The 20407-nt window shown below is 37.4% G+C and overlaps 1 protein-coding gene across 4 annotated transcripts in view; it reads left to right on the forward strand.

Moving 5' to 3' along the window:
- INPP4B (inositol polyphosphate-4-phosphatase type II B) overlaps positions 1–20407 on the forward strand; it is a 312873-nt gene that overhangs the window by 70207 nt on the left and 222259 nt on the right. The window contains exon 1 of one of the 4 annotated variants that reach the window (XM_027698886.1): positions 10738–10785. The exons of the other annotated variants lie outside the window; for them this stretch is intronic. The gene's annotated coding sequence lies outside the window, so the exon portion shown is untranslated. Of the gene's footprint in view, positions 1–10737; positions 10786–20407 lie in introns of those variants that run through there. 4 annotated transcript variants of the gene reach the window in all.

Below are 20407 nucleotides of genomic sequence, written 5' to 3' on the forward strand. Positions count from 1 at the left end.
CTGTGCAACCTCAGGTTCACTGTGAAGTGGTACACAAGGACCTTGCTGATTCGAAAGAGCCGATACTGGTCAATAACCTGTTCATTTGGCACTAACTTTGTGTTCTGCCTGTCTCCCTTCAACTTCCAGAGAGGCAGAAGCTGAGTGATGTTGTTGAGTGCAAGTGAAATGGTGGCCTTTGAAATGCAGTATATATAATACCATTGCACGCTTTGGAAATTGTTTCTCTGAAGATGTAGATCCTGTTTTGTTTGCAGATTCCTGTGCGTTGTTGGCAACTTCCCACGCTGAAGTAGTATGTCCTTTGAACTGTGTCAACGTTAATCTTTAAATGAAAAAAATTTTTGTAGTGTTTATTTGTTTAGGTATTAAAAAATTAAAATGCTTAACTTACAGGAGTTTTAAATTTTGCTAGTGATTCTTCATCGATGGGTTGCGGTGTTTTTGTTGACCATAATATAAGTAATTAAGGTAAAATGGCCATAGAATTGGCAATTAGGTGAATTAAGAACTCCTGTAATGAGGTGATTAAAGTGGTTGTTGCCTGCATATGACAGTCTGTCTGCTCCATTTTGTTTTGTCTGCCAGCTGTTTAGTAGCAAAGTTAAACTGCTCTTGTTGAAAGGTTCTAAAATACTGTTGTCTTTGGGAAGAAATGAGAGAGATCCTTTACAATAAAGAGAAATCATTCAAAAGGACAAAACGAGTAGATCAAAGCTGTATTAGTTGAATGTCCACTGATGGAATGTAGGGTATTCTTATGCAAAACAGTGGGAATAAATTGCCAACTTCAAATGAAAATATTGCCTGCTAGAAAGTAGGATTTTTTTTCTAATATTTTTGGAAGGTGTGATGTAAACTTGTGCCAAAACAAGTAAAAACTTGTAAGCTTCAATTTTTTGATATGTTTCCCTGTGTCTTTGTAACTTGGAGACTTGGCTCAGTCTGCTATTATACCTCTTGGGTTAAGAGTATGCAAACCCCACAAATATTCATACACCTTGGTGAACCACGTGTCTTATTTTTGCTTTTAAATTGGCAAGTTTGCACTAAATGCAGGGTAGAGATATTTCTTGGTCAACTTTCTTCGTTCTGGGGAAGGTTTTAAAGCTAAGGTGGAGCCTTGGAATTTACAGATGTTTTGAATCAGCTAAGGTTAGCAATTACCCTCCATGGTTTATTCAAGGTACCACAGCTTTTATATCTGTAATATGTGTGGCCCACTGTAACTGGTCATACTGATCAAATGTTAGTGGTTTGTGAAGGTTTTGGTGGTACTGCTTTTAACGACACAGAAGAAGGATGAAAGGGTGGAGTTCTCCAAGTGTTTGGGTAATTAAGTTCTTTAACAACAGCCTACAAAACGTCTTCTCTTCATTGCTGCTGTTTACTCAGAGGAGATGAAAGTATTGCCAGGAATAACTATCTGTATTTTATACTTGCTCACTGCTTTGTGTTGTAGTATTTTGGTTGTTGGCTGTGGGAATTAAAACTGCACCCTTTTGTGCCATTCAGAACTGGAAGCAGGAAATGGGGCACTATGGAGACTGAAAACTGCATGCCGAGGTAGGGTTGCTCAAGTTGTCTTATTAGTATTTAAGCTTAGATTTTGGAACTGGAAACTTTTATTAAAGCAAGTCAGTAAGATAGCCTTATAGATATGGCTACTGTTTTTACTGAGGCTTGAGGGTTCTGGGTCCATTTAAGACTTCCACTGAACTACTCCTACTGAAAAATTGTGTAATAGTGGAAATCTGGTCTTGAAACCTCATGTTAGTGAGTTGGTTAAAATGTCTTTAAAAAAAAAAACCCAAACAAACCAAAACCCCAAAAAACCAAAACACCCCCCCCCCCCAAACAACTCTGAGTAACACCCCCTCACCCCCCACCTAAAAGCCTGTTTGTTGTCCAAGATTCATCTGCTCAACCAGTGGAAATAGTTACCTTTATTATGGTCTCCGTTTGTACTGCACTGTCACATTGTCACATTTCTGAAGTGTTCTATTTAGATTGAAGTCATAGCCAAAGGGAGGCTTAATTATGTAAATCTTGTCAGAACCACTGTTCAAACCTTTAGAGGAATTACTGCTTGGGTGTGTCCATAAATTAAAATTCAGGGCTTTCTAAAGAACAGAGACCATCTGTATAAGAACCATTTCCTTTTTTTCGCCTTATTTTTCTTTTAGATAGACTTAGCTGATACAGAGACAGAAATCTTGTTAAGCCAAGTCTCAATTCAATTGTCTTTCTTAATTCTTTTATTTCCTCTTTTTACTTATTTTTGATGCTTAAGAAATGCTCTTCTTTGCTTAAGAAAGCACAGGAAAAGTTTTAATGTTAGAGATGAGTATTATTTTATTTGACTGCATGAGGAAAATGAAGGTGTTTTGTTTTTTATGGCTTTGTGTATAAATTTAATTGGATAATGATTTTGTCTTCATGGGTAAAGCTAGACATTACAACTCTCTCCAGGAAAAGGCATCAGAAGGTACATTGACCTGCTTTAAACAGACTGCTCGTAACCATAGAGGGGCAGAAATCAGACACTTAATGTAGAAAATACCAAGCAACAAGATGAATTTCATTTGGTTCCGACATTATCAGGTATCTTAGATTCCGGTTGGCTTCCTCAGCATTGCAAAGGTGCAAGCAGTGTGCTGATGTCTTGCTGGATGGGCTGAGAGTAACCCTGTAATAAGGGATTATGTGTTACAGGCAGCTTACTGAGGTGGAGTAGTTTATTTTGATAGCTGGTTTACATAGCCTTGAAAAAAGAAAACTACTGGATTATTTCAGCCCTTAGTGACTTCAATAATGCAAGTTAGTAGAAGCCTTTGTTGGCAGAAAGTGACTCTATTAATGCCTTTACAACAACTGAAGTTATAAAAGGAAGAAAATTGTTTTATGTATTGAGAAGTGTAGAATAGCTAATGGCATTATAAGATTATAATTTCTTTCCGTCTCCATCCTATAAGAATTTTAACAGCAAAATAGCAGTCTGTGTTGTAACAGTGATTCTACTAAATGTGTGGGTTATAACTTGATCCAAAACTTGAACTTTGAAATTGAATTTGTTCTTAATGTAATTCCTGAGTCACTGAGGAATTGTGAGGGATCTGTTTGACCCATAGATGTTTGTTTGCTGTATCGTGGTCGCTTGTGACAAAAGGTATGAAGTCGTCAGCTGAAAAACCTGGAACAAACCATCGTATTTCTCACTATGCCTTAAGATTCTGTGCTTCTTAATGCACCCTCTTGGGACTTTTTTATTTTAAAGGGTTTTCAAAGCTCGATGTCAGTGTCAAGTTAGGCGTGCTAGACATGGTTTATCACTTCATCATTGGGTTTATAGGCAGTATAACTGTAGGAATACAGCTTTTAATGCACAAGAGAAATAGACCACGTTTGCTTGAGAATATAAACTAAACCCATGTTTTGGAACAAGTCATTACAAAAGTGTTGAAACTGATTTTCTTATTTTTACTTCCCTTTTTTTTTTTTGCCTCTCTAAATGAGGTCTTCATGAAAGAGATGAAAAATGAAGGTTTGATTTCCTATTTTTGTTAACTGCAGCGGAGCTGGGAGTCCAGCCAATGCAGGCATGCAGATTATCCAGAGTTAGAGGCATCTGGGAAGAAGACTTGAAATGACCATTTTGGACTTTCTTTTTTTTTAAAATTGTTTCTCAAAGTACTTTGACGCTTTTAAATGGTATTATTTCAATTGAGTAAAATCAAACCTGGGGCCAGGGGTGAGATGATGCCATCCTAAAAAAGTGAGGAAGATTTTAGATGACTTGTTTATCTGCAGTCTTTAGCATTTATAGTTTTCAAAGGTTTTATGCTCTTTTAAGAGATATTTGTTGCAAGACTGGCTCTTGTAGTGTGACAGCAGTGTCATGGCACCAGGAATTTGAAACTTTTTGAAACTGTAGAGTCAATTGTACAGAACAATCCTCTTTGCAAGGTAGTACTTCGAATGCAGAAATACTTTCTTTTTTAAATGACAGAGAATTACAAATCTTGAGTCTTCCAGTCAAATACATTCTTTCCCTTTTAGGTTCTCCTTCTTAATATTTGGATTCTTTCATGTGTGTGCCAAGCATATTTTGGCACAAGTACTTTACCTTTCGTTGTCTATTTTTTTTTTTTAAAGTTCCATGCTGTATATTCCAATAAGTCTGATTATTTTCCAGTTTTAAAGGGGGGAGAGGGGGTGCTGCTTATCCAGAGCTTAGGACTGATTTTTCCATTATGTCTTTAGAAAAGGAAAGGAAATTTGCTTGGTGTGGCAATAAATGTTTAATGATACTATGATAGAAGGTGGAGGCTCATATAGTCCAATGTCACTACACATTTTGAGTATCTTTCACACTTAGGGATTTTTCAGAATAAAAAGAGGATCTTTAAAGAGTAGCTTAAAATCCATCATATAAGGTCGTGAATGTATTCTTAATGTAACTTAAAAGACTATATGAAAAAGGATGGAAAAATAAGTTTAAAAATATCTCAAGGATATTTTAGATGTAGTTTTTGGATAATTTCTACGTGATTTATATAATAATTCAATGTTAAGTACTTGACTATAATTATAAGACTTTTTTTTTTCCCCCTAGGTGTATATCTGGTCATAAAACTCAAATACTTCAGAAAGATTGTACCTTCTCTTTCTAATTGTTTGAATTTGACTTTTTTGTCTGATTATACTCCTGTGAGTCACTGGATAATCATCTACAGTTCATTCATGGATGTTCTATTTAATTCTCCTTTATTGTTGTTTTATTGAGTGTCGTGATGATTTTCAAAGCAATTCCCATCTCAACTCTGATGGGCTGATGATCTTTTAAGAGAAAGGGTGTATCCCTTGAAGGAAAGAGCAGTATATTTGGGACTAAGAGAAGAGGGAGATGAAGTGAAAAGATCCAGTTTAATAGTAGGAAAACAGTAAGAGGAATAAAACTGAAAGTTTTATGAATGGTTGAAAATGATTTCTCCAGGGCAGACAACTGCTTTAAGGGGCGTGAAAGGAAACTTTCACTGTTGTTGTAGCCCTGAAGAGTGATAAATGTCCCACTTACCTATCACACAAATCATTCAGCTTCCATAATAGCGCAGTGCGTTTAATACTTATATTTGAATTTTTGCCATTATTCGTAATCATTAAGCAATAGTTCTTACCAAGTACATTTATATTCGAGGCTCTATTCCCACAGGTGTGTTTTCCTACATGTAGTCAAGCTGGGTTTCTTTTTATTTCTGATTCGTGCATCTTAGCTCTTTAATTTCCACTGAACTTTAGTTTCTAGCCTCTTATGTTGGCAATGGTGCTCCCACTTGAGTTCTGTATTAGCTCTCTTATGGGTCTGAGTGCAAGAAATATTTCTGTGAGGTCTGTCAGTTTTTTCACAACTGAAAGCTTTGCAAGTGCTGTCATCATCTTTGTACCCCAAGGTGAGCTGATCTGTAAAGGTGAGATTTCAGTCTGAAATGATAAAGAAATGTATGAGTCATGTGTTAAAAACGGGGGAAAGGGAGGAGGAGGTGGGACACAGTAAAAGTGATGAAATGTGACGTCCGTGTGACCCAGCACTGCAAGTGCAATAGGGAATTTTAGCAACACTTTACAAAGCTGTAGCACTAATGTAGCCACTTGGTTAGAACAGGATTACCTGTTTTTCTGACCTCTGTGTCTTCCTGCCTCACACCCAGGGGAACAACAGCAGGGCAGGGTTCCACTGAGAAGCAGAGCTCAGTAGTGCCTCTCCTGGAACCTAAATTTCAGATTGATGGTGCTTGTCTTAACAACGAGTTTCATCGTGGCAAATCCCCAAAGTCAGTAATGATGATAATGCAGTTCTGAAATTTCTTTTGGTTGCAGAAGTGGGGAAGGTGTCATCTCCCTGCAGTATGTCCACAACTGCAGATAAACCTTAATTACTTTAGCAGAGTGCAATGGTTAACAGTCATCTTGTAAAATTATGTAGGGAGCTTGGTAGCTGCAGTGTCACAGCAGGTTAGTGGAAGAATTAGGTCAAGTTTTCAGTGTTTGACTCTTTGGGGACTTCATATACACAGTGTCCAGAACTTCTGTGGCTGATGGTGTAGAAAATGACAATTTTTAATAACAAAACACCATCACAATGGTTTGGGGTTTACTTTCTTGTAGGTTTTTTTTTGTTTGGTTTTGAGATAAGGAACAAGATAGTTTCACAGTTCACCTGCTTCATGTGTACATCCATGCTCTGATTCAGGAAAAAGCTCTACAATGGTACTTTTAATATGTGTGTGTTTCAGTTGTTTTCCTATTCAAGTTGAATGTGAATTAATTGGCAGGATGTATTAATATTTGCTTGCATAAGGAATGCATGATTTTGATATGCTTTTAGAATGGATTTGCTAGTTATTTGTTGGATTAAGTCTTTAATATTTAATATGTTAATCTATGGCTGCAGTTGAGTATTGTCCTAGATCAGTACAGCTTCTCTGAGTTGTAGGTCTATCTAGAGATTATCCATTTCTTAAGACTATTGGTATTATTTTAATATGTGTACAGTTATTTGTCACATTCTCCTGCAAGATGAGAAGATTTGTCTGCATATCACAGAAAACTCTGTGTATTATGTTACATAAAACTACCTGAACAGTTATTCTGCAACCATCCCCAAACATAAAAAGTACTACTAGGTTCTTTCATATAATTTTCATTTGAAAAAGGATCTGGAAGTAGTTGACACCAATAGGTGAATAGTCTTTCATACCAGTTTTTGCAGATGGGAGATAGTGGATTTCAAGTCATGATGCCCAAGCAATATAAACAGCATTTTACCTGATAAAGCTGGTGGCAAAAGAAAAAAAAACAAACATTAGAGGTAAGGTAGTATTATGAGAACTGAATCTATTATTGTAAGATACAAGACTAACTTCTTTGTATTCTAAATAAATGGATATACTCACCAATTGCCTTTTATTAGGGTTAAAATTTTAATTGTTTGAGTCCTGACTACATTTCATCAGTGAATGTCTCTGAAGAGGAAAACCTGAAATCCTGCCTTGGAAGGTGGAGTGTAGTAACTCAAAATGCTGAACTGAATAGGCTAAACCTTCCTGAAAGACTATTAGGCTGAGCAGACCTTAGGATTGAGTGTCTAAATGTATGTGTTCACAGCCAGTTTGTTGTAGGTCTAACTTCTGTTAAATTTGAAATGCAGAACTCAACCATGTTTATTCTTTTTTTTCAGAATTTCACATTTATTTGAGAAACCTTATGCTTCCCGGAAGATAGAAACCAGATTGGCTGGCTTCACATATTTTGCTCAGGATTATAGGATATACTTTAGAGAAGCCTCTCATTTGATACCGTACTGAGCACAAAAGTATCTTATTGAGTTGTTAAGCTGGGACTTTGAGAAACATTAGATACTTATATACAAAAGTAGGTCATAGTTCCTTGTGTTTTCAGGCCCATTTTCCGTGGTGGTTTGTTAGCAGCATTACCACCAGATTCCATATGCCTCATGTGGGCTGAGGTCATGCTGAAACTGGGAAAGGATTTTCTCTTGTTATTAAACTCATAGGCTAGTTTTTGTTGTAGTTCACACAGCTATCATTTTCAGTCATTTGAAAGACTGAGATCAAGTATAAGAAAGAAAAGCAGCAGTGTTTTTTCTTCTTTTTTCCTGTTTGCTTATCAGAAGTTAAGATGAACCGTCCAGCACACACTTCTCATTCAGAACTAGAAGTGTCCTTAGTTTTGTGTGGTTTCCTGCCTGAGGAGGATGAGAATATTTACACTGGTGCTGAACTTAATTTATGAACTAGTGAGACACCTGCAGTTCATTCAGTTTTGCTTTCCTGGGTGCTAGTTGTGGGGTACTATTGGCTGCTGTTGTTCAAATATTCTGTAATTTGGAGTGCTCTCTTCATTGGTGTGCTCCATTCAGTTTTTGAAGTGTGCAGTATTACCAAAAATTTCATCCATTTCTCGTGCTAAACCTCAATATAGAATCTACAGTGGTTTGTTGAGACATAAGAGACTTCCTCCTCTTATGTGAAAAGGACAGCCCAGTTGGTGGGAATATTAGGCCTCACTGCTTTGGACTGAAAAGGAGTTATATCAGGAAATTGAAAAAAGTGAATTCTTCTTTCGAAAGCATCAGCTGGATTTTTACAATAAATCTTGGTTTTTGAATTGTAAAGAGATACTCTTTTCTAAATTCTGCTTTCTGCTGTGAACCTGAGTTATACGTGGACTTTTTTCCCCTCTTGTGGACCTATCAAAATAATAATTAAAAGAATAAAGAACCAGATCTATTTTTCTGCAGACTAGTTGGATAATTTTTGTGTGTGTGTACAGAGTATGCCTTTCTCAAGTGTAAAGTATTGTAGGGCTGATAAGGCTGATGAGAATGCAGGTAAAATTATTGTACCTGTTTTACTTTGAATTGTTATTTCTTGGAAATGTTACTTCTATGACTTTTTTGTTAAAGACTAACCTGACAGAATTTAGTAAATGAAATTAATGGATACACTGTTTAACCTCAATTAGTGAATTAATGGAAAATGACTTGTCAGACTCCGTGGGGTTGGCTTTGGGTTTTTTTTTTTTGGCTCGTTTGATTTTTGTTTATTTGGGTTTTTTGGGTTTTGTTTTTGTTTTGTTTTTTTCCTCGGAGCTTACAGTTTTATTAAATAAAAGTCCACGTAAGTTTTGGGGGTTTGTATTTGAGTCATCTTTTTTGTCTTCAAAAATGTAGGAGAGTCTTAGAGGCTGTAGTAAAAAAAACCCCAGACCAACAGCTTGGAACACAAGTGGGCTTAAAACAGATGAATGACACCTCTAAAAGCTGATGTCAGTTGAGTGTTCATAGAATGGAGATACTAGTAATGGGAATCTGCTTGTTTTAGCCCCTGTGGTTTTCAAGTTCTTAAGTGTTTCAAAGACATCTTGTAGATGTTAATCTTTTATTGGTCTAAATCTCTTTAGGAGGGCTTCTCTTCAGGTCTACTGTGGGATATCACTTGGATCCCTCTATAGCAGTGGCAGTGATTCAGCTCCAAGATTTTGAGCAAGCAGAAGGACTTCTTTTCACTCCTCTCATCCTTAGATAACAGTGAAAGTATTTAATATTGTAGATAAAGCTTCCTGAGGAGGAGACAGGTGTTAGTCTAAATGGAAAAATTAAAGATTTTAGGGATACTAAAGGAATGCAGATCTGTGACATCTGTGAGCTAATTGGAAGGAAGACTGGTAGTACAGCAAGTCTTTATGACTGAAGCCTAATAGTCTCTGATTTGATGGCTTTATGGAAGTTGATTCCTTTAAGACACAAGGTGCTTGATGAGCCTGCACTGGTTGGTATCACGTCTTCATAGCATTACAGCAGTGTGCTTGTTAGGTGGGACATAACACATGAAAAGGGACTTGGTTAAAAGTATTTGTAGACCTCTTGCTCTTTGAGACAGAGCTGGGTTCTGCTGTCCTCACAGTTGAACATGTGGCTGTGATTTCACATCCAGTGATAAGTTGTTTGAATGAGGTCTGAAACATCTTTTCTGCAGTTGTTCTGAAACACTGCTGGCACTAGGCACTTAACCCAACTGAGCTGTGCTGATTATATTGCCTGTAGTGATTGCTGTGTCAAGAGCAGAAGTTGTCAAGTATTTAAGAAGAAAACCTCCAGGTATTGCGAAAATTAGCCGGCGTCTCAAACTGGTTGTCTGAAGCAGAGCCTTGTTGCTTAAGTAGTTCACTCAGGGCATTTACTTGACACCTTCTTAGACTCTAGTAAAGGTTGTTCATAATTTCGATAGCTGTCCTTATGAAATAATAGGATAACCTGAATTCTTTCTATACCGGTTTGAGTAAGGACTCTGGTTTCTGTTTGCTGCACTTCTACTATTTTAAGCCGCTTCTTCATTTTTGGACATCATCAGTAGCATGGGCACAGTTCCAGAGGGCAATCTGGAAACTGAAATGAGGTTATAGTTACTTTCAGGACTGAGCTTGGATTTGAATGCTTTCTGTTGATTACACCATTCAAAGTGTTGTGGATTTTTTTTTTCCATTTGAAGGTGCTGGTTTTATTCTAACATCTAAAGATTAAGCGAAATAAAATGTATTATGGCTCATTCTATAGGAATTACAGAACTTTGATTCTATATTGTGAGGAATTTCTAAACAGAAGCCAAGTGCAGTTTGTCATGGAGGATCTGGAGAGCTGTCATTCCAAATATTGCGTGGAAAATTATCTTAAATTATTATAAAAATTTAGGTGCTTCACCACTGTAGGTGGCATTTTAATGTACTACCTGGGATTTAGTTCTACTACTAAGAATGCCCTGTGATCTTTTATCTTAATCATACCTGTCTTTCTTTTTTTTCATCTCTCAATCAAAGTCTTAGCACTGCAACATAATGGAACCACGTGATCATCAAGTTTAGCACTGGCATTGTGTTCTCTTGAAGTTAATTGTTGTTTTATGCAAATGTTTTGGCAGTTCCTAAAGTTAATATGGTGATTATTTCCTGATGAAAAACAGGTGAAGCCAAAAGCAGATTGCAAGCTCACATTACCTTGCACCAAAGTGAAACTGTATATCTGTTCAGCTAGCGGTGAGGCAGATGTTCTTTGGATTTACAACAACATCTCACAGCCACCGGGATTAAGTACTATTTTTTTTGCAGGGTCCAATGTCACTGAAGCAGCTGTGACTGCATTGTGTATTCAGAAACTGCTGGCAGCTGTGGTGGGATAGAGGTGGTGATAATTCCAGCGGGGAGTACAAGGTGTTGGACAATGGTTTTTGTCTGTTCTTGGACTTCTGTTTTGTTTACTTGGTGCTATTTTTTTTTAATGTTGTTTGCCCAGAAAAGTTTGCTTGACCTACTTCAAGGGCATCAGTTAATTGATGATGGTCTTTTAATAGAATATTTTGATCTTTACTGAACTTGAAATGCATAGCTTTAAAGCCTATCATATCTAAGTTGAAAGGACACATTTAACTGGAATGCCAAATTGAAATTTTAATGGGAAAGAAGCCAGGAAATGAAGAATTAAAGTTCTGATGTGGCCTAAATTGAGAATCCTGTATGCTGTCTGTCTGTGCAATCCTTTTCACTAAGGAATTAATTTCTTGTTTATTCTTTGCTGAAAAAACATGTTTTTGAACTAGTGTTTTCACTTCAAAAAACAGACATTTCTAAGAGGTGTGAGAAAACTATTAACATATGAACAGAGAATATAAATAATATTTTTTCATGACCTTACTCTAAGCTTGAAATAATACTAATTTATCATCATGTCTTTTTAACTAGTGGTTTAAATCCATGGGTGAAGCCATGCAGTGTAGTGAGCAGTTGGACACGATGTTGCTGTTAAAGGAAAATTAAGTCATCATGCTCCCTGGATTCTCCCTTGGTCCCAGTAGTGTGGTTCTATGCCCACTGTGGTTCTCCTGATGGTTCTGGAATTGATTCAGTTCACTAAGCCAGCAGAAAAATACATGACTGAGTTAGCTGTCTTCAGGCTAATACTTGATGCTGCTGATGGGGAGTCTCACAGAGCAAATACCAGAATGGTCATAAGAAGTGTGTGGCAGGGAAGGTTGGCAGTACAGGGAGAGGAGACTGTTTGGGAGGACAGGAAAACTAGATGCTGTGATACACCCACCTATGGACGGTAATGAGACTAAATTTATTGGATTTTGTTGCAGGCTGCTCCAAAATCCTTCATTCCAAATAAATCTCTGGCATCCCTAGTTCAAGAACCTGCAAGTCATGCTAGGGTTTCTTTTAAAAGTTTAACAGTGAGAGCTTTAAAGAGATAAAATCGTAAAAGCATAGAATGGTTTGGGTTGGAAGTGTCCTTAAAGCTCATCTGGTTCCAACCCCCCTGCCATGGGCAGGGACACTTTCCACTAGGCCAAGTTGCACAGAGCCCCATCCACCCTGGCCTTGAAAAATGACAATGTGAAAATATATCAAGTACTAGGTATTAGGTTGCATCACAGAGTAACTAGACTTGCTTTTAGTGGTCTTAAACACAATTGAACTGTGTTTTTTTTTTGAATTAGTGTATGTTTTGTGTGTAGTGATTTTTTTGAGTTGGGTGTGGTTTTTGGGGTTTGAAGCTGGGAGTTTTGGCACTCTTACAGGTATAGGCTGGAGTTTTGGCTCTGGAAGAGTTATGTAATTGGTGCTTTTGGTGCTTTAGGTACTAAAAGAAAAGCCAAAATGACTTAGTAGAAAATTTAATGGCTTCAAGGGTTGTTGTCACTTATTTTCAAACAGTCACCCAATAATCATAGAAACAAATCTGTAGGAAGTATTTTATTATTGCAAAATGTGTGTGTGTGTAAATGTTCACACTTCACAGAATTTGATGTGCTGTAGGTTGATTGCTCTTTTTGCATCTTTCCTGTTTTAATAGGATAATTTTTCTCCAAGCATAACATACTATACAGACCAAAGCAGTTTTCTTATTTCATTATATATGATCCATCTTCATAGAAACCATGACCTTCAATAAAAATAAAAATAAAAAAATAAATTTCCCTGTACAATAATTTTCCTGAGGAATAATGCAGTCGAAACTTCTTAGCTACAGCCAAATTGATGGACTTTGTAATGGGCTAATCTGGGAAGTGCCCAAATTTAACCTCCAAGTCCTTGAGGGCTGTTGCTCCTGGGTATGTTCTTAACTGTTTCTGCATGAAGGAAACATCTCCTGCAGGTTGGATGTTGACCTTTTCTTCCTGCTGCAGCCCATTTACCCAACATAAAGGAGGAGTGGTGGGAATAAGAGACTTATCCTAGAATTGTCTGTCACCATGTGGTATTGGAATATAGCTTGTCTGACTTCTCACTAATCTGAAAATGAGAGTGAGCTTATTTGTTGATCTTATATGTGAGAACTTAGTCTTTTTTTTTCCATGCAAGAGGGTGTTTGGGGATTTGTGTTTTATGAGGCCAGAACTGGGTCAAAACTAATACTTAGAATGGAGGGAGCCTAAAGGCTTAACAGGAGTTTTGTATCCAGTGATGCAGAAGCAGCATGATCTCAATATGACAGAACTTTATACTTAGCAAGCCATATCAGGTCGTTTAACCCAGAGCAGAAATGCCTAATGGTACCTTTTCACAAGTTTTACGTAGTTGGTCTTTGATAATTGCTTAACAGCAGCAAATTCTGTCATTCACCTTTGATTCACGTGGTTTTATTCCTAGCAACTTTTTATTGGTAAATAAAACTTAGAGGAGATGTTGATACACAATTGTTGGTCTGTTTCCTTACCACCTTCTTGTACTGTAGTGTTACGTATAATAAATAGTCTTTCAGAACAACATTGTCTTTTTATGGTCTTTGCAAACTGGTGAAACTGGTTTATGTGTTAAAGCCATGACAGTGATAATAATTTCAACAGCTTAAGTCTTGTGGTTCAGGCTCAGTTTGTTTCAGTTTATGTACTGAAGAAAGGTGATTTCACAATGCAATTACTCTGTAAAACACACAATTTTTTCCTGGCAAAATGAAGACGTTGTAATTATAACCGTGTATCAAGTAACTTACAGCCATTACGTCAAAGCGAGGGGTTTATATAGGTCAGCAATGGCTTCATTTAAGGCTGAAATTCTGGTGCACCCAAAGAATTGGTGATGAATGACCTCTTGAAGTTTAAGTAGTGCTTGGCACTGCTCTCAGGAAGGTTTATCAGCAATTTGTGCAGAGCTGAGAGAGCAGCTGGAAGGAGCCCAGCCCAGCTGCCTGCAGTTGCTTGTGCATGACAGCCTGTCTTCAGGCATGGTGCGAGGTTCTGTCTGTACTGGAAACCTGGGGAACTAAAAATACATGGGCTATTTAAACTGTGGGCTTTTTGTGCTGGCGTGCTGGATAGTAATTGCAATAGACACCAGTAACTCTTCCTGCTAGATCAAGCTCTGTAATGCTACTGTGCTGCTCTGGAACTTTATCTGAAAGAAGACCCTAAGTCAGAAAAGTGCTAAAGCCTTTTGTCTCTGTCTTTTCTGCCCTCCTCTGCCATAAGGGTGTGGCTCCATGTTCTTTTTCCTTGGAAAGTCATGCTGTTAATACAGATCCTGCCCTTTGCTAGTGTTTGCTGCCTCATTACTTATACTGATGGTGCTGCTTGTAGGGACACCCTATACTTACTGTAGCTCCCACAAAGTCACTGCCAGGTGCTGGAAGGAGTTTGTTCCTTCTCACATAGAATGACTTCAGCTGAGAATCTAGAGCATATGCACTTTCATCTGTGTTAGGACATGCCCATAAGGTGCATTTCCTGTGGGAGAGTTTGTACTTGAACTTACCCGTGCCCTGTTATCTGACTGTGCTCCAGCATCACTGTTCAAACACTGCTACTTCAGACTGTGCTTTCTGCTGAACACAGGGTGTGCAAGGCATGGCTGGTGTTGCTTAGCAGGATGGCTCTGCTGTTACTTCTGCTGCTCTCTGAGGTGGAGGCGGGGTGTTCTCCTTGGTGGTGTTACGTGGTTGTGAGGCTTTAGCACCACACTGTGAAGCTGCTGAGGCTTTTGCAGTTACTCTTGCTATTTTTGTTCTGGTTGCCTGTCATGCAAGGTTCTTTGGCTGCATCCAAAGAGTCTATTGTCTGCATTATTCATCAGTTTGGAACAAAAGTCTCCTTAAGCAGCTCAGAGGTAAAACACCCATCTCCAGCCTTCACTTTCTTATACTCGCGTAAGATAAGTTTTCATTTTAAATGTAAAACGTGCGTGTATGTTTCAATGATAAACTTGTTATAGAAGTCACATTTCACAGCATCTACTGTACTTTGAGTTATTAAGCTTAACTTTTCAAGTAATTTTGTTCCCTTCACAAATGGCAAGATGGAAAGATTTACATTCTGCATTAAACACTTTACATCAGGGCTGAATGGTGCAATTAGTTATGTAACCATTACCTGTGGTTGATAAAGGGAGCCCAAGTTAAATATTGTATAAATTAGTGTGTGGGGTTTGGGGGTGTTTTTACAGCTTGCTGCATTGGATGTTGTCAGGTTCAAATGCAAATGGCATTGACACTAAGCTAGGTTGTTAAAGTGGCAGCAGTTTCTGGGGAACTTGTGAACCACCAGGGTTTCTGCTGCTTTCTGGGACTACGAGTGAGCTGTGTTTGGTAGGAACCCAGGGAGAGGAGAGTGCCACAACCACTCTGCTAGTGGGAAGTGTTGAGGAGAACTGTCATATAACAGGCTCATCCTCTTCTCTTGTATTTCTTTTCCTTACGGCCTTTATGTACATCTCTTCACAGAAACTGAAATCGTAATAAGACCTGCAAATGTCTGGGAGACTTCTTGGTCCCTTAACTGTACTTCATATGCCCCTGTATCCTTAGACCTTTGTGTTACCATCCAGTCCCTTATGTGAAGGTGTAAGTCCTTCCATATATCCGTTGACCACAGAGTACGTGATGGAAAAACTAACTTAGTGAGAATTGCAGTATAATTTCAATATATTCCCTGAATAATATAGTATGACTTTCAGAAAATGAAAAGGAAAACAGGAAATTAAATTAAGGAAGACAGCCAAGCCTTGAATCTATATCATCATGACCTAGTATGGCCTTGCTTTAACATTACCTGATGTTAGCAATTTGTGCTTGTAGAATTGTAGAATTAATTAATTGTAGAATTTGTTAGGCTTTTATGGCAACCTTGAGTTAAAATGTGAGATAGATAATCAGTCAGTGTGAGAACACGTGGCTGGAGTATCTCATCAGGCAAAGAGTCTGTTAACATCATTGGCATTCTGAACTCAGGTTGGCCTTTGCCATTGTCTCTGACAGAATTCAAATGTTGTAAGGTCTAAGGACATGATGTATGCTAGTGTCTGAGGATAAACTATGTGCAACTCTTTTTCAGGGTGCCATATTGCAATAACAAAGCTAAAATTAAAAAAAAAAAAAAAGCCAAAAAAGTTGCTTTAGGTATTCCATTAAAAAAAGCAGAATCAAAAATAGCTTAAACGATAATGTGGTAAAATAAGAATATAGTATAGACTTTCATTCCAGATAATACATATTCATGCTTGAAATTGGCATGAAAAATGTTATAATATGTGACAGATTATAATAATTTTTATGGCATAGCCAGGAAATACCAGCAAAAGATATTTTTAAAAGTATGAATGCAAGGAAAATTATTATCTTGGGGAGCCCAGTAAAAACAAGACATTCCTCTACACTATTATGGTTATTGAAAAGTTTATTTATATTTTCCACAACTAAAAAATGAATATAAGAAATATCTTAATGGAAAAATTCCTGTCTCTTCTAGAAGACTTTTCTACTATGTTACTTGTAGTGTGTCTGTGTTCTTGGGTAAGAGCTCAACAGGTGTGTTGAAGAGAGAATACCTCAACTTTTGGCATAAAAACATTGCTTTTTCTCCTAAAAGCAAACTTCCAGTTTAAGCACTGATTAAAAAAAGAGAGAGGCAGAGGGGGCATTTGCAGGGTGTACGGTTCTTATATGCACACTTGGTTCCAGTGCTTTTCTGGTTTGGAGTTGGGATACCAACACTGGTGATTAAACTGCATAAAGGAGTCAGCCTTGAAAATTTAAATTTATTTGTGTGTGTGAACTTATTGATATGATACTGCTGCATAGCATTCCTAGCCAGTAGCCTGGATTAAATTCTAGCTGTGTTTAAGGAAGTGCTCAGTGTGTTTCACTTTAGCTGTGGCAAAAGAGGTTAAATGGTAGCTTAGTTCTCACCTTTAATACATTGACATGGATAAGATATTCTGGTAAGCTGATTCTCTTTTACTGGAGGACTTCAGGTAAGTTTTTGACACAAGGAAGAGGAGAAGTTCTGTGGTAAAGAATTAACAAAGACTGATCATGCATGTCCCTGGCAATTGTGAGAAAGATTAGGTGGAATGAGCCTAATTTCATTCTTTTTTTCCTCAGAAATTACTGCATTTATATTGGGTCCTTAGAACAGAGTAATTATAGCTACAAGCTTAAAAAAGCTTAAAGTCCTGATTTGATTTCATGTCTTTGGTTTATTGATATTGGAAAAATGAAACAAAAAAAGCCCTCTGGAAGTGCTTCACTGTCTCTGGAAATGACGCTTGGAGCCAGATCTTTTAAATAATCTTCTGTATTTTGAAAAACTTGCTGGGCTTTCTCCTTGCTGCTTTTATGCCCATTCCTTCCCCTCCTCTTGGTCTCTTCATGAATGTCTCTGATCAAGATCATTGTCCATGTGTCTTGTATGTTGCGATAGTCTTGCTGTGCATTTGCCCAGACCGATGCCAAACTTTTGTGCAAGGAGATAAGACTCGTATGGCTGTCAAGTTTTTCTTTTGCTTGCTACTGCCAATAAGTACTAAGAACAAGACTCATGCAGGAGGAAGACTATTAGAGATGAGAGGATCTGAAGGGAATTATAGATATCTCCTTTTTTTATTTTTACCAAATGTCAAATATGGTTATCTAATTTTGGTTTGGTTTGGATTTAAGTCCATGGCAATTTGAAAGGGACAAGAATCCACTTAGTCAAAGTTTGATACTTCCCAGAAAGTTTTTTGAGTTGAGGACTTGATTGACAAAATCAATATTGCACAGCTTTATCCACCCTTTTGCCCCCAGCTGTGGAAAGATGAAGGTGGTAGAGGGGCTAGAACCCATGGCCTGGAAAGACTTAGGTGACGTGGCTCCAGGCCTAATGTATGGAATAAAGAGAGAGCTGGTAGCTGCAGGCTTTCCCCAAAACAGGAATTTGCAAGAAATCTGTAGGGGTTCTAGTAAAAGTACAAAATATGCCTTTTTTTTTTTTCTCTTAAAATTCCAAAAGAGAAGAAAATAGTTTGCATTCCCACTCTGAGTAGAAATACAGGACCACAGCTGGGCACTGAATTCCTTTGATCTCCTGACAACACAAATATGAGAGCGTTCATCTCCGGGTTCTGGTTGGTGGGGATTAAGTGGTGTTTGACCAAGAGAATTGAAAATGTACATGTAGGAATGTTGCTTTGTCAACCACATTATTTTACCAGACTATCTGCAAGCTCATAAAGTCCTAAAACGCAGCTGGGGTTGACACAACAGAACAAAATGGTTTCATGGTATTACCTTTGAATCGTTCAGCTGGTGGGTTCTCCTCACACCTTGTCAGATGTGATTACAGCATCTTAGTATCATAAACATGCACCTTCTGTAACACTGTGAAAAGTCACTGTTAGCTGCCTTGACATTTAAATTAGTAGTAATGTCATAGATGTATTAGGTACCAAAGTCAATGTTGTAAGTAGCTTCACAGGGTTTCTATGCAACTGAGTACAAATATTGTACTAATTCTTTATATGTGCTGTTATTTTATTATACCCTGGATTGCTGGTTGCCCTTTATGTTTTGTCATTTTGATCACTTTCCTGGGGAATATCTAATACTTCACTCAATGTTTAAAGCACAGCAGTTACAGTGAGATGGTATATGAAGCAATAAATGGCTTTTTGAGGGTGGCTAAATGCCAGAGCAGTGATGAGGCTGTTAAATGAGGTAACTGTTTGTAAAAGTTTTTTTGGGAAACATTTTTCTGTTTTGCTCTAGATGAAAAATGGAAACTAGTAAGTGGAAGCATGAGAAAAAACACTCTATTTATTTTACACTGAGACCATTTCACTTGGCTGCTCCCTAAGTGTCTCTACTTTGTACTTGAACTGCTCTTGAAAGTCTGTCTGGAAGGACTTGGCAACATGGCCAAAAACCTAAAAAATCTTCCTAAAACCACAAAGGTTTGAATGTGTGACACTGTGTTAGCATTGTATATGCATCTATTTGCAGGTGGATACTTTGCATGTGTAGTTGTGGTGTTTTGTGGACATATATCTTTGCGTTTGCATACAGTTGAAAGCTATACATAGATGGAAACAGATTTTTCAAACAGGATTTTGTGTATTTTGATGTCTATAAAGAAAAAAGGGGTTGTGTGTGGCTTTTTTGGGGTTGAGTGGTGTTAGGGTTTTTGGGGGGATACTGTGGCTGAAATTGCACTTAGGCCATTAAAATGTACACTGGAAAGATTTTTATTTCCTGTTTGAGAACAGTGCTTAAAATGATGACATCTAGAATTAGGTTTTTTTCTCCCCTTTTTGAGACCTGTAGTTACAAGTTCAAGTGAGAATGTGAAGCCCAGATGAAGGTTAGACTTGGCTCTGTAAGGTGTTTTTACAATGTTATGTTGCAATAAGCATTGACATTTCCAGAACACTTTACAGCTTCATCATTTTTAATCCAGTGCTCTCAGCTGCACCTTTCTTTTAATAACAGTCATGAATGCATTTTAATTTTTATTCTGAAAAATCTTTGAGGAAACTTAATTACTGTTATCTGTAGTTCAGTATTTGACATAGTTATTTCAGAAACTTGTAGGTGTCTTTTTATGACTGAAGAAGAAGGAAAATGCAGAAGGGCAACCTAAAGGCAATTCATCATTTGGTTGCTCAGGGAACATGCAGTAAAATCTCTGTTCATTGCTGGTGAGATTTTAGAATATTTTATTAAGATACCTGCAAGTGCAATGTGAACCAACAACCAAAAAAAAAAAAGGTGAAATGTACAATATTAAAATTGTTGCTTTGTTTCTTTTTCCCAGGAAACAAATGTATTTGGGGCTAGTCACAGTACACATTTGGGGTGAGATAAGTCTAACTTAGTAATAGAATATATTATATATATTGTATAATATAATTTATACATGTAATACACATCAGTAGTATGTAATAAATTTTGCAATCAATGTTTGTTTATGTGTAGTTTTGCCAGCAAACTCTGACTTCTTCCTTTGGACTATCCAAAAGCACAGACTCCTGAGATAAAGTATCAGGACATTGTACAGAAAGTTTTCCTTGAGGGTGATCTGCTGTCTGCTGGAATTGGTCTCTCCAAACAAGATTGCACATCGTTACTTAGCCAATGTGCCACAGGTTTAAAACATTTTCTAAAAATTAGGATAGGATTCTTGCATTAATTTGATTTGTGTTTTGTGGCCAAACTCAAATTTTCCAAGGTAAAAATGAAAGGAATATATGTAGTTTTGTAGGAACTCTGCAGTGATCCGTATAGTCCTTTGCTTGCATTAAATGTATCCATGTTGTATGCTTTCTGTGTATTTACAAGTGTTTTCAAATACAGTTTTACTGGGGATTTTATTTTTGCTTTGTGGTTGTTGTGGGAGTACAGCAAACTAGAAGAATGGCTTTTGTAGAAAGTTATTTAAAATAAAAGCCAAGGTAGCACCAGGAAAGAAATTAAGGAACTTTTAAAAAAATCTAGAACAGGTGAATGTATTGGCAAATGCAGAATGCTGAAGGAATCAATACAAATTGGTGAAACACAGTTGCCCATTTATTCAGAAAAGTCCCT

The sequence above is a fragment of the Neopelma chrysocephalum genome, unplaced genomic scaffold, assembly GCF_003984885.1.
Source record: "Neopelma chrysocephalum unplaced genomic scaffold, ASM398488v2 Primary Assembly neopelma1_133, whole genome shotgun sequence".
Classification (NCBI taxonomy): domain Eukaryota; kingdom Metazoa; phylum Chordata; class Aves; order Passeriformes; family Pipridae; genus Neopelma; species Neopelma chrysocephalum.